Here is a 15,504-nt window from a genome sequence, read left to right on the forward strand (position 1 = left end):
AGATTTGAGGGTACATATTGCAGACTCAGAGATACCAGGATAATCAGACTGATAATGACATCCAAGTGCCATACTTGCTTAGAACTACATTCTGTTTTGGGGAATGTAACTGAAAAAAATATTGAGATAGACCATAGTTGATTTTCAAAGTAGCTAATAAAAAGTCAAAAGTACCATCCAAAGCATCCTTGGTTTTTCTTAATAAACAGAAAAGGAAATATATTCCCTTGGATTCACAAAAACCCATCTCCATACTACTTTTAGGTTCAAGTAATTCACTAGTTTTTTAAACTATATCCTTTTTTTTCCCTGAAAAACACAAAATGTTAATATGTCGTTATTTTCAGGAAGTGTGATTGGTGGGATGATATGGTAGGAGTAATCTTTCTCAATACCTTCCCTATTGTGTTTGCTATAGATGGTGGCTCATTTGTCTTTTTTCTTTTCACATTTACACTTTTATTTATTTATTTTAAATTTCAGAATATTATGGGGGTATAAACATTTTACATCTAATGCCTTTGCCTCACCCCAGCCAGAGCTACAAGTGTGCCCATCCCCCATACAGTGCCTATGCACCCATTAGTTGTGAGTTTACCATCACCCACCACCACCTATCCAGCAAGACAGAATAACAGCCAGCAAACATATAAAAAAGTGCTCAAGATTTCTAATCATCAGGGAAATGCAAATCAAAACCACAATGAGATATCATTTAACTCCAGTGAGAATGGCCTTTATCAAAAAGTCCCAAAACAACAAATGCTGGCATGAATGTGGAGAGATTGGAACACTCTTACACTGCTGGTGGAACTGCAAATTAGTACAACCCCAGTAGAAAGTAATTTGGAGATATCTCAAAGAACTAAAAGTAGAAATACCATTTGATCCAGCAATCCCACTACTAGGCATCTACCCAAAGGAAAAAATGACATTCTGTAATAAAGACATCTGCACTCAAATGTTTATAGCAGTACAACTCACAATTGCAAAGATGTGGAAACAACCCATCAATACATGAGTGGATTAACAAAATGTGGTGTATGTATACCATAGAATACTACTCAACCACAAAAAATAATGATGAACTATCATCTCTTATATTATCCTGGAGAGAGCTGGAGCCCATCCTTCAAAGTGAAGTATCACAAGAATGGGAACACAAGCACCACATGTACTTGCCATCAAGTTGGTACTAACTGACCAACACTACGGTGCTCACATGGAAATAATTTTAATTTGTCTTTTGAACTAGTCAAGCTGAACTACTCTTTAGGTTGCCAAAACACCTATCTTCTTCTTTATAATTGAATCCCTTGATTTGAGCTGAAAATTCTTCCTCTGTCTAAACAAATAAGTTTTATATTTTTCTAATGTATTTGTTAATTTTTAATTTTTGCTTATAATTTTGTACATATTTTTATTATGAAAATGTAAATTTAAGCCTTCTTTTTTACCATGTTTTTTACTATTACTACACCATTTTTGTGGAAAAATGGGGACCTGGAATATTTATTTTGCACCCAACTTTTTAAAAATATGATTACAAGTATAATGTCAAACCCACTCAGTTTACATTTTTTTCACCTTACTTTTTCTAGATCCAACAGATACATCCTTGTTTAAGACATTCATGAATTGAAACTAAGCTTAACTCCCCTTTATCCAGGCTCACCATGATTTTATAAACACTATATATATATATATATATATATACATATATATATATATATATCCTCTTAGCCCTTATTCTGCAACTGCTGCATCACCCATATATAGTATGGGGTTCCTTACCATTGGCACTATTGATGTTTTGGACCAAATAATATTATGCTGTAGAGGTCTGTCCTATGACTTACAGGATATTTATCAGCATCCCTGGCCTCTACCCACTAGATTCTGCTAACAACACTTTTCTAGTTGTGATAATCAAAAACATCTTCAGACATTACCAAATGTTACATAAAAGATCTATAAATTCATATTATGCTATTAAAACAGAATATCTGAGAATGGTTAATTCATAAAGAACAGAAATTTATTGGCTCATGGTTCTGGAGACTGGAAAGTCCAAGATTAAGCAGCCACATCTGATGAGAGCCTTTTTGCTGTATCATAACATCCAGAAGACATCACATGTCAAGAGAGAGCAAGAGAGGGGGCCAAACTCATCCTTTAAAGGGACTCCACTCTCTTCATAATGAACCCACCCCCACAATAACAGCATGAATTCATTTATAATAGCAGAGCCCTTGTGACATATTCACCTCTTAAAGGCCCCACTTCTCCACACTATTGCATTGGGGATTAAATTTCCAACATAGGAACTTTGGGCAGATATCCAAACCATAGCAGAAAAAAAATAAATAACCCTCACTTGAAAGCCACCAATATAGCAGTTTATGTATTTACCAAATGGTCTTATATGTATTATCAGGTGCAATCAAAATGTCACTCATTTAAAATAAGTGGTGTAAAGATTAATATTTCATTTTGAAAATGAGCAACTAAAGCTAACAGACATCTATGGCACACTCCACCCAACAACAGAGTGTGCTTTTGTCTCAAGAGCACATGAAACATTCTCCAGGTCAGACCATATGCTAGGCTATAAAACAAACTTTAATTAATTTACAAGAGTAGAAATAATACAAACTATGCTCTCTAATCACAATGGAATAAAATTAGAAACAAATAGCAGGAAAAATTTGAGAAAATAACAAATATGTGGAAATTGAACAACACATTAAAAAAACAATGGGTCAAGAAAGAAATCAAAAGGAAAATCAGAAAATATTTTGAGATGAGTGAACATGAAAACAAAGCATACCAAAAGTTATGAGATGCAGCTAAAGCAAGGTTTAGAGGAAAATTTCTAGCTATACATGCCTATACTAAGAAGGGAGAAAGTCAAATCAAAAATCTAAGCCAGATATGAAACCATCTTCATATAGCCATCTAATCTTTGACAAAGTAGACAAAAACATACACTGATGAAAAAATCCTTATTCAATAAATGGTGCTGGGAAAACTGGATAGCCACATGTAGAAGACTGAAACAGGATCCACACCTGATCTAATGTGTAGGGCCCACTTGACCATGGAATCCAAGGATGTATGATGGCACTAATCTTTGTAGTTTTGTGACTTTCACAGACACTACGAGTCAGCTCTGGAAGAATAAAAAGATTATAGCCATTTGGATTGAGTGAGAGTTTCACTCACACACACCTGGGAGATGCTCCTAGAGTTTACACCCATAGAGTATTGCAATAGTTTAATCGACTCAAAACTGCATTCCAAAGCCCACTCTGCCATGAGAACAAAAGCACTCCCTTCCCAAGATATATCAAAAGAATAAAGGAATATAAATCCCTCACAGAGATCATGTTTACTACAGGTAGGAGCTCTGGAAAAATATTTGACATAAGTTGAACATACAATCAAAAATGAATTATGGGTACCATTAAACCTCCACTAAGAAAAATTTACCTCCACTGAGAAAAAGCAACAACATGGTCCTACTCACAATAGTAGGTACTTTGGGAAAGTATGAATCAAAAACAATTGCATTTTTAAATCAGATTAACAAACTTGTCTCATTCTACATTTGTTTGCTGCAACATGCATTGAAAGAAACCTGCAGCACAGCATCATAAAAAGTTCTGGCAGCAGATGCTATAGGTGACACACTTATATTCACACACCCCCACCAATTCAATCCAACCTACCAATGCCAGCACCTGAATTTCTTTTCCAAAAGAGCTTTCTCTGGCTGCTGAAGTCTTTTGTATTGCCCCTCTCAGTAGGCCAGAAGCAACACGCACCTCCAGCAACCCTCAAACAATGAGTAATGTGGGTTGGCATTCCAACATCCAGCATGCTCTATTCGCTTTATTTTCTTCCCTCTCATCTACCAGTATTTCCTGCACTTTCTGAATAGGCTACTTGCACTTGATTTAGAGGTTTGGTTTCAAACCCAAACTAAAACAGTTATGCTTTACAAGACAACTTAGAGCAGTGCTTAACTAAAAACAAAGCAAAACAAGTAAACAAACAAGCACAATCTTCTAGGGTTAATAAAGTGCTATAAATTACGGAATCTTCTCTGGCAGTTTTGCCAGCACACTATTTTGGGAAGCACATGGGGAGTCCGAGTAAGTCATGCTAAAAGAAGCAGCACAGGAATGGTCTCGCCCGAGGTCCCTGCCGCGCTGCAGAGAAGAGCAAACCACAAGGAGCAAGTGGGAAACCAGAGAACTCAGGCAGCCCTACTGCTTCTTCCTGAAACTCACTTCTCTTCATTGAAATAAAACAGCCCCAAATCTCTAATACTGATGGGCTTCAGAGGAGGTACATGCCGCTGGAATTATATGTAAAATCGTGTGCTGGTGAATATATGCATTTTTATGGGACTAACATTCATAATTTCTATAAGACATATAGATTGCCCTGTAAAGCAAAAAAACAAAAACTATGGATCCTTGATTCTATGAGCTACGAGTTGGAGGAGACAGTTTTACCCTAGATAAAAATGGCATAAACATCTAATACGTCCTTCTGTTGGCAGACTTGCCGAAATACTATTCTGTGCTAATGACAGTCGCAGCTATGGCCTCTAGAGATGTGTCCATAAGAAAATAGACACAACAATGCCAGAAATATGAATAATGGACTAGAATGTCAATGTAGACCATTAAGCCACCTTCTGCAGAATGAGGGCTTCAACCCATGACTCCCTCTTAAATCACAGAATCATAAATTGTAGAAGTTGGAAGGGCCCTTGAAAACTACCCACTCCCCACATATACCTTCCTTCTCCAGCATCTAGACAGAGGCCTGCACTCACTCTCCCCCACTCCTCCCCTCTAAACTCCCCCCCAAAAACTTCAAAAATCAGGAAGTCAGTACCTTCTCTTTTTGTTAGTTTCTTTCAAAATCTAAGTAGTATAAATCTTTCTTTTTTTAAAATTTTTACCTTCATTTTTAATATAGTTTGTTTACTTGTAGGTTTATAACATTTATTTTGTGTTAATTTTTAAAGTTTTGTTTTTAATTGACAAATAATAATTGTATATATTAATGGGAGACAATGTGATGTTTTGATATGTGTATACATTGTGGAATGATTAAGCTAAAATATGCCTTTCTAAACTTACTGAAACTCACTCAAGACAGTTATTCTGATTCTTAAATGTTACTATTAGATTCTTTCTTCCAAGATAAAACATTCCAATTCCCTAAACCATTGTTTCTATGGCACAGTTTCTGGGTTCATCATATACCCTTCCTCTATATGCTTTCATTTATCATTCCTGTGCAAGTTTGACAGATAAGCCTGAAGTGTAATGTGACATTAATCACTATTGGTCACTGTGCATCTAAATAATGTGTAAGATGTCATCCAATTATAAAGTGTGTTGCAAACTGCTCTCTATTATAGAGGTTCTTCCACCTAAACCAGGTTAGTTATAAATTCAATGTAATCAGCTACTATGTGCATCATCCTCAATAAAATTCTGTAAAACTTAGAGATGCATAAAATACGTTTAAGGAAGGTGAGGGGTCTGTGGTCTTGTAAATAAACAAACTGACTCCTATACTATCTGGCAACTAAATGCAACATGCAGCCAGATCACTTCAGGGTGCTAGGCTTTGGTCTGTTGCTATATCCTAGTTATTAGGAGCCACTGGAAAAGTTTAATTGAGGGCTATGGCCTGAACTGCATTAACAGCTCTGTGTTGCATTCTAAAATATAAGCAGATATGGTATTATAATTTTATTTTGCCCCAAAAAGTTCATAGCAAAAAACAAAGTAATATGCTAAGTTTTCCTTAAATTTCTGGTTACTTTAATTAACATGAGAAACTGATCTTTTCTCATTTGTCCAAATTCCTCCGTGGGGGTTGGAGGTGGGGCCATTTATGGGAGACAGAGTCATGGTAGGAAGCCCTCAGACCACTGAACGTCCACATGCAGGAAAGTCATAAAATCACAAAAAAAAAAGTGATCTTTTTAACATAGAAAACTATAAAATGTCAAGTCTGAGGGATAATAGTCATATATTTACTGTAGAAAGAATAAAGAAATCCAAATCAGGTGAATCCAGGACAACGCAGAATAGAGTGGAATCAGGACTTCAAAGGCAGGGAAAGTATCAGAGACCCACTTCTATGCATCTCTGGTTATGAAATCATGGGTCAATTTAATAGCTGAAGAAAATCTTCAGCACTGTCTTGTTTATATGCAACTTAATCTATACCCATTTTTCGTTGCACTCTAGTAACTCACAAAAATAGATGACACTTGCAGGAGGAGTTCTTAATCTGAGACAAAATGTATAATAGAAGGTCTGAATTCTTAGCTGGGGAAAATAATTGCACCTTTAGTTTCCTACCCTCTAAAAGTTATCACTTCCTTCCATAATGCCTGTGACAAACAATAATTCAGAGTGGTGTTGGAGGATGTCTGGACTTCACCAGACACACTGAAGTTTAAGCACATATGGTAAATTTCAGTGGGAAACCATGTCGCCAGTCCTTAGGCTAGATGCAGATTTTAGAACAAATTTGCTATAGTATAGCTTTAATAGGAGGAACTACAGAAACACTAATTCCAGACAGTATTTAGCAGAATTATTTCTTCTGACTTTCTAACCATATAATAATCATATTCAAATTTTAGTTAAAAATTAACTGTATATCATAATATATACGGCTCTGGAATTTGCTCCAACTGGCCTCTAGCTGCTTTACCCCACACAATTCAATGTTAAATAAACAAACAAAAAACATTGAACAAAAAAATTTCCCTAAAGTCTTTAAACATCAGGCTTTCCAAGCTTTCTTCTGAACAGTAGACATTAATCCTTGTGAGTCTCTGTACTTAATACTTACAATTCCTTTAGTAATAACATAAAGCATTATTTGTCCAACTTTCCAAAATGGAAGCCCTTCATTGCTAGAGATACATATTGGGCTCCTGGCGGGTGTGAAGCCTGCGCCATCTAAGCTACAAGCTACCATCTACTCCAGAGATGCATGAAACTAGTCATAGGAATCCCCAAGCTATTATAAGCATCTCAGAAAGATCTAGTGTGTGCCTTCTATTTCCCCCTGAGAAATCAGTAAAATGTCAGGGTCCTTTGCTTTTGGCTAGAATTATATCAACTCAGTGTATTGATCTCCTTCATCAGATAATCAGTTTAACAGTTATGTCTGTGGTTTTTTTAAATGATAAAACACATTAGTTAACACTCAATATATCCAGCTTTTTGTTGGGTCATGGAAGATGTGGTTGATGAAATGGTTGAAAAGCAGTAGCCTATGTAGATTTTCAAGGGTTTCAATTAACACTAATATAATTTCACCTTCAAATTTCAGCATTTTAACTCAAAATTTAGGCATAGTGAAAAAATGTAGGTGTGATACTTAAAAAAAAAAAAAAAGTCCATATCAAAAATTTGAGAGCAGTTAGTGGGATAGGGACAGGATAGAGCAGAGTTCTGGAAGGACCCTGGGACTGTGGGAAGAAGTAGGGAGGAGAGAAGATACGTAGCAGAAATGTCAAGTGCACAAAAGGCAGCTTTGATCAAGTTGCAGTGCTGCAGAGGAACAACCGTGCAGGTGAGGGTTAAAGCAATCATCTTGCTCCTGGTTTGAGCAAGCAGGTTTCTTCTGCAGATGCATCAAGTTAGTTTGCATAAATTACTTCGGCCTGGTTACATAGTAACACCTTGGCTCCACAGCTGGCTTTGCTGCTGCTAGAAAGATGTTATGGATTATGCTGTCTTTTGACCAGGTATTAATAGAGCTCTCCTCAGCAACCCACAAGTGATTAATGAGATGAGCAGATAAAATGCCCCACCTGCTCCAGCAGCCCAGAAACAGAATTAATGAGAGAGAGAGAGAGAAAGAGAGAGAGAGAGGGAAAGAAAGAGAGAGAGGAGTCCTGAAGCCCTGAAGCCGCTTTGGTATACTGTACGAGGCAGATCAACTGTCTGTTTGGCTTGGCTTCTAATGATGCTGTTTGCGAATGAGTTAGTGCCTTCTGAATTAGTGCACTAGCAGCAGCCAATTTATGAGAAATTACATATTCCTAAAATAATTACCATATACACCAAGAAATTTTTACCTAACTATAGGACTGTAATCTTTGGAGGGACAAAAACTTTACCCTCATTAATTCATATTTAAGCAAAATAAATTGACTATAAAAATTAAAAAGCAGAATCACAGCTGTGATGGTGCACTGAAGGGAGATTCTCTTGGTGCGGAACACAGCCAAGCTATCCTAGGCTGTGGGCATTCATATTTAGGTTTTGTGATACTTCCAGAGAATGAAGCCAATGAATGCTACAGGAATATATTTACTGATTTCATGTCAGCGAAGGAGTGCAGCCCAAATAGGAGCAATTCTTCTGTGTAACATGGATAGGAAATCTTTTCATGAGAACAGCAATGCATTATTTCCTGGGTGGCAGCGGTGGGGGAAGATTGCTCTGTCCATATTACTTCTAACTTCGAAAGTGTCTTCCTCTCCAATACATGGAATCTATCTCAAGAAAGAGTTGAAAATTTGATTGGTCCAATTGTGACATCACACAATCATGTGTAACGATGGGCAAGATCACTGTCCTAAAACCTCTCTCTGCTTTTCCTCTCACCTGTATTGTGGGTAGGGCATACTCGCCACTGGGAACACAGTGGTCAGCTGGGGTACAATAAAGATAAAGATAAAAGGAGAGCTTCTTCATGAGGTTTGAGCCTAGGCCACATACTCCAGGACAGCTCTGACATACATGTCTGCTTTGGGATATTAAGAAATAGTCTAGGTTTTTGTAAAAATTCAATCTGACACGTTCTGTGTTTTATTTACTTGCTTACTAGACTATAAACTCTATAACTAAGCATTTCTCTCTATTTTGTTCACTGCAAATATCCCAAGCACCTGGGACAATGCCTGGCATGAAGTGGATACTTGAAAAATTTTGAGTAAATATTACTTTGATTTCCATTCACATTATACCTTATATGCATTATACAACTGCCTTACAAACATCATAGAAAGTGGAGTATAAACACCTCCTTCAAGCCCAGCACCTTTTGGCAGAAGTTCTGCAGAGACTTTTCCTCTAACTGATTCCTACAAACTTAATGTAGCCAGCTCATTTTCATGATCTTTAAGGGGATGTGGGATTTATGGAGACTAAAACATGTGTTTCCATTATAAAAGAGAAAATGGATGATGGAGCCTTAGCTATATTTTATACCTAATGGGAATTATGTCCTTTACCAAAAATACACGGGGGAAAAAATTCTTTCCTTTTATAAAATGCCACTTGTTTAAACTGTAAGTCTAATTCCTTTGATTATGATCTAAAAGTAAAATATTCAGCACCATCAATTAGTGGCTGTGTGTGTGTGTACATACATGTGTGTGTTGTGTTTTGAAATACATTGCTTTTGAAATGAGAAAATGGTCCTTCTAGTGATGTTTCTATTTGTTGGCTTAATTAAGCCAATTATGAACTAATTTTACAATACAAAACACTTATATTTTAATTAGTTTCTCAAACAAGGAGGCGTCAATATTGCCCCAATTTCACCAACAAAATGGCTGAAAATTTAATCTATGTTTGTATTTAAACATCTTCTATTAAAATACAAGAGAATTACTTTCTCTTTCCAGTACTATTTCATAGTTTTTCTGAGATATGACATACTTTCCTAGGTATTCTACATTTTTATTATTGGATCAATCCAGAGTATTGCTAGGACCACGTTCTTCGTCCCTTTATATACTTACCAATACTGAATCATACTTTAGCTTGATATAGCCAAACTTGATGTATTGAAGGATTATTATAAGATTTAGTATACAAAATCCACTGCTGGATTTATTATAGAGAAGGTATTGAAGATATATTTCTACTACAGAGTGTCTACTTTGTGTAAAAATCCTTATACAGTGCTCTCAGTATCAATGAAAGCTATACTTCTTCCTAAGCAACTCACTTTAATATTTAGAACTCTGTGTCATTTAATGCCAGTAACACCATTTTCCTGAATGCTAAGGAACTCAGACTAAATTTTGGCTACATGAGTACAGGATTTTGTAGTCTGCATTTAATGTACTGACCCTAGCTCTGTCTTCTACACAGTACTGTGGGGGGGAAAGGGACTCAAAATTAGTAATTGGAATGAAAAATTCTATGTTTAAAATAATTGAGATAATCCTCCAATCATTCCTTCTTGGTTATAATTTAGTAATTATAAAAGTTTCACCACAACACAATGATCCTTAACTTCCACTGTCAATAAGGAACCTCAATTAGAGAAATGGAAATAGATGAGTAAAAAAAATAATGAAAAATAGATAAACTGTATTTTGATAATTTGAAAAACAGGACTAAGGATTGTTTAACTTTCTCGCTTCTGTAATAGCCATTTTCTTTAAAGTGATAACTTTTAGAGTTTTCAGGCTAACGTTTTGCAAAATTTCTCAAAAAAAAAAACCATAAAAGTTACAACATAAAGACAAAGTTCAATAAATAATAGAGAACTCAATGGGTCTTATGGTGTTTATACCTCTAGGGTCACTTCTCCATCCATTCTCTGCTCATACTTTCTTCCTGCAACACCGCTGAGTTTCCCCAAATTTGACCATCTTTTTCATCATCCAAACTATCATTTCTATGTCTTGGAAGGGGAATGGTAGGAGCGTTTCTTGTCACCCTAAAACTGCAAAGTGTGAATAAATATCCCAAATTCTTTACCCTTTTCCTCACAGTCCCCAAAAGAAAGCACCCGGGAAGCCCTTTTTGTTAAGGGATAGAGTGTAGATATACAGAGTCAGGTAAAGGATGTACAAATTATAATCAAGGAGAGATCTTGCATAATTTTTATTCTTATAGTTTAGCTCCTATTTCTCTCTTTTTAATGTTACTGAGCAAAATGCACCACTAAAAATATAAAACTTTGGGAATAAAAGTTAAATCTTCTTAAATTGATAGGTGACTCTACCTACAAGCTCTTGACTGAAATTAGCCACAGTGTGCCAGTGAGAATTCACTATCTATGGCTGCCTGTCAATGGCTTTTCTCCTCTTATTCCCATGGAAACTGAAGGAGTTTTAATAGAATAAAGCAAGGGAAACTTTTCATAACATCCTTTTCTCCTCGTGTTAATGAAAGAACTGTACCCAAACTCTGCCTGGCTCCAAGAATTTTCAGGCCAAGGAAAACAAAATATTTTGTTACCTTTTAGGCATACATTTTTCTATGGACTTTCTACTTCATAAGAAAGAGAAACAGAAAATTTAAAATGGAATTTGTCTTAGTTTCTACCCAGTGCTTTTAATATCAAAAGTTCTATCCCTCTGTTACATGACAAAGTGATGCAAACCCCAGAATTCTGGGTTTATAAATAAAACCCATACAAAAACCAAGGCATTTTAAGAGAAACTGGTAATCGCAGTAGACATCTGCCAACAGCTTCATAATGGTGTTTTCTTGGGAGCTGTCATATTCTGTTTTCTGCTGCTAATAGCAGAACACTTGAAATTTGGTAATTAATAAAGAAAGGAAATTTATTTGGCTTAAAATTCTGAAGATTGGGAAGTCCAAGATCAAGGGGCCTTGTGTGGCAAGGATGTCCTTGTTATAACATCCCATGGCAGAAGAAGACAGGGCAAGAGAGCATGAGAGAGAAAGAGATTCAAGTTACAGCCTTAAACCCTTTTACAATTAGCATTAATCCATTCACGAGGATGGAGTCCTTTTCTTTATTTCAGCATATTACAGGGGTACAAATGTTTAGGTTACATATATTGCCTTTGCCCCATCCAAGTCGAGCCTCAAGTGTGTTCATCCCCCAGACAGTGTTCACCACACCCATTAGGTGTATATATAACCATCCCCTTCTCCCCCTCCCACCTGCCCAACACCTGGTGAATGTTATACTGTATGTGCACACAGCTATTGATCAATTAATACCAATTTCGTGGTGAGTACATATGGTGCTTGTTTTTCCATTCTTGGGATACTTCACTTAGCAGAATGGTCTCCAGCACTATCCAGCATAATACAAGAGGTGCTAGATCACCATTGTTTTTTGTGGCTGAGTAGAACTCCATGGTATACATATATGACATTTTATTTATCCACTCATGTTTTGATGAGCACTTGCATTGTTTTCCCATCTTTGCAATTGTGAATTGTGCTGCTATAAACATTTGAGTGCAGATGACTTTTTTATAGAACATCTTCTGTTTCTTTGGGTAGATGCCCAGAAATGGGATTTGTGGGTCAAATGGTAGTTCTACTTGTAGCTCTTTGAGGTATCTCAATATTACTTTCCACAGAGGTTGTACTACTTTGCAGTCCCACCAGCAGTGTATGAGTGTTCCTATTTCTCTGCATCCATGCAAATATTTATTGTTTTGGGACTTTTTGATAAAGACCATTCTCACTGGAGTTCAGTCACATTTCATTGTGGTTTTGATTTGCATTTCCCTCATGACTAGAGATGCTGAGCATTTTTTCCTATTTTTGGGCCATTAGTCTTTTTTAGAAAGTTTCTGTTCATGTCCTTTGCCCACTTTTTGATGGGGTTGTTTGATTTTTTTCTTCCTGATTTTCCTGAGTTCTATGTAGATTCTAGTTATCAGCCCTTTATTGGATATGTACCATGTGAATATTTTCTCCCATTCTGTAGTTTGTCTCCTTGCTCTCATGAAGGTTTCCTTGGCTGTGCAAAAGCTTTTTAATTTAATCAGGTCCCATTTATTTATTTTTGTTGTTGCTGTGATTGCCTTTGGGGTCTTCTTCATAAATTCTTTTCCTATGCCAATGTCTATAAGAGTTTTTCCAACATTTGCTTCTAGGATTCTTATAGTTTCATGCCTTAAGTTTAAGTCTTTTATCTACCACGAGTTGATTTTTGTGAGAGGTAAAAGGTACAGATCCTGGTTCAGTCTTCTACATGTGGCTATACAATTTTCCCAGCACCATTTATTGAATAAGGATTATTTTCCCCAGTGTATGTTTTTGTCTGCTTTGTCAAATATCAGATGGCTATATGAGGATAGTTTTACATCTGGGTTCTCAGTTCTGTTCCATTGGTCTATGTCTCTGTTCTTGAGCCAGTACCATGCTGTTTTAGTTACTATAGCCTTTTAGTATAGCTTGAAGTCTGATAAATTGATGCCTCCCAATTTGTTCTTTTTGCTTCAGATTGCTTTTGCTATATGGAGTCTTCTCTGGTTCCATACAAAGCATAGAATTATTTTTTCTAGATCTGCAAACAATGGATGACATTTTAATAAGGATTGCATTGAATCTGTAGATCCTTTTGGGTAGTATAGGCATTTTAACAATTTCAATTCTGCCAACCCATGAGCATGGTATGGTTTTCCACCTGTTTACATCTTCTGCTATTTCCTTCCTCAGTGTTTCATAGTTTTCCCTTAGAGGTCTTTTACCTCCTTAGTTAAATATATTCTTAGGTATTTTATTTTCTTTGTTGCTATTGTGAAGGGTATGGAGTCTTTTATTTGGTTCTCAGTTTGAATGCTGTTGTCATATGTGAATGCTACTCATTTGTGTACATTGATTTTGTAACCTGAGACTTTGCTGAATTTGTTTATCAATTCCAGTAGTCTCATGGCAGAATCTTTGGAGATTTCTAGAAATAAGATCATATCGTCAACAAAGAGCAATACTTTGACCTCTTCTGCCCCATTTGGATGCCCTGATTTCCTTCTCTTGTCTGATTGCTCTTGCTAGAACTTCCAGTACTAAGTTGAATAGAAGCAGTGATAGAGAGCAATCTTGTCTGCTTTCAGTGTTAAGCAGGAATGCTTTCAATTTTTCCCCATTCAGTATGATGTTGGTTGTGGGTTTGTCATATATGGCTTTTATCATTTTGTCGTAAGTCCTGTCTATGACTATTTTGTTAAGCATTCATATCATAAAAGGGTGGTAAATTTTGTCGAATGCTTTTTCTGTGTTTATTGAGAGGATCATGTGGTCTTTGTTTTTGCTCCTATTTATGTGGTGAATTACATTTATAAATTTGCATATGTTGAACCATCCCTGCATCTCTGGGATGAAGCCCACTTGGTCGTGATAGATTAGTTTTTTCATAAGCACATGAATTCGGATTGCTAGGATTTTATTGAGAATTTTTGCATCTATATTCATAAGGGATATTGGTCTATAGTTTTCTTTTTTGTTGTGTCCTTTCCTGGTTTTAGTATCAGGGCGATGTTGACTTCATAAAATATGTTGGGGAGGATTCCCTCCTTCTCAATGTTGTGGAATAATTTCTGCAGGATAGACACCAGTTCTTCTTTGTAGGTTTGGTAAAATTCAGGTATGAAACTATCCTTTTAAGAAGGTTTTTTATTGCTGCTTCTATTTTGGTACTTCATATTGGTCTGTTCAGGAATTTTATTTCTTCCTGATTGAGCCTAAGGAGGCCATGTCTTTCTAAGAATTTGTCCATTTCCACCATATTTTCAAGTTTATGTGCATAGAGGTTTTTGTAGTATTCATAGATGATGTTTTGTATTTCCATAGTATCAGTTGTAATTTCTCCTTTTTCATGCCTGGTGGAGCTTATTACAGTCCTTTCTTTTCTACTTCTCATTAATCTAGCCAGGGACATGTCAATTTTGTTTATTTTTTCAAAGAACCAACTTTTTTTTGTTTATTAATCTTTCATATAGTTTTTTATTATCGATTTCATTTGGTTCTACTCTGATCTTTTTTTTTTCTTTTCTTCTGCTGGGTTTGGGGTTGGTTTGCTCATCCTTTTCCAGTTCTTTGAGATGATTCATTAGGTTGTTTACTTGTGATCTTTCTGTCTTTTTAATGTAGGCATTTATGGATATAAATTTGCCTCTCAGGACTGCTTTAGCTGTGTTCCACAGATTTTGATAATTTGTGTCACCTTTATCATTTAGTTCAAAGAATCTTTTGATTTCCATCTTAATTTCCTCCTTAACACAATAATGGTTCAGCATAATGTTGTTTAGTTTCCATGACTTTGTGTAGATATGATTGGGCCCCATTCTCACTGTTCTCAAACAGAATAATGCCCAGCCTAGAATCTTGTACCCTGCAAAACTAAGTTTCTTACATGAAGTAGAAACAAAGACCTTCTCAGATAAGCAAAGACTGAGGAATTCATCAAGACAAGACCTGCCCTCCAGGATGTACTCAGAACAGCATTACAAACAGATCAGCACAATAAACACTCACCAGTGTAAAATTATCCAAAAGCTAAAGGTCAAAGGCCAGATACCACAATGGCTCAAGAGAGAAAACAAAGCAACAAAGTTCAACTCAAGACGATGAACAGAAATCTGCCACTTATCAATTTTTTCAATAAATTTGAATGGCTTGAACTGCCCACGGAAGAGGCATAAGCTGGTCAAATGGATAAATATGCACAAGCCAAGTATCTGCTGTCTTCAGGAAACATATCTAACCCACAAGG

The sequence above is a fragment of the Lemur catta genome, chromosome 10 (genome assembly GCF_020740605.2).
Source record: "Lemur catta isolate mLemCat1 chromosome 10, mLemCat1.pri, whole genome shotgun sequence".
NCBI classification, from domain to species: Eukaryota; Metazoa; Chordata; class Mammalia; order Primates; family Lemuridae; genus Lemur; species Lemur catta.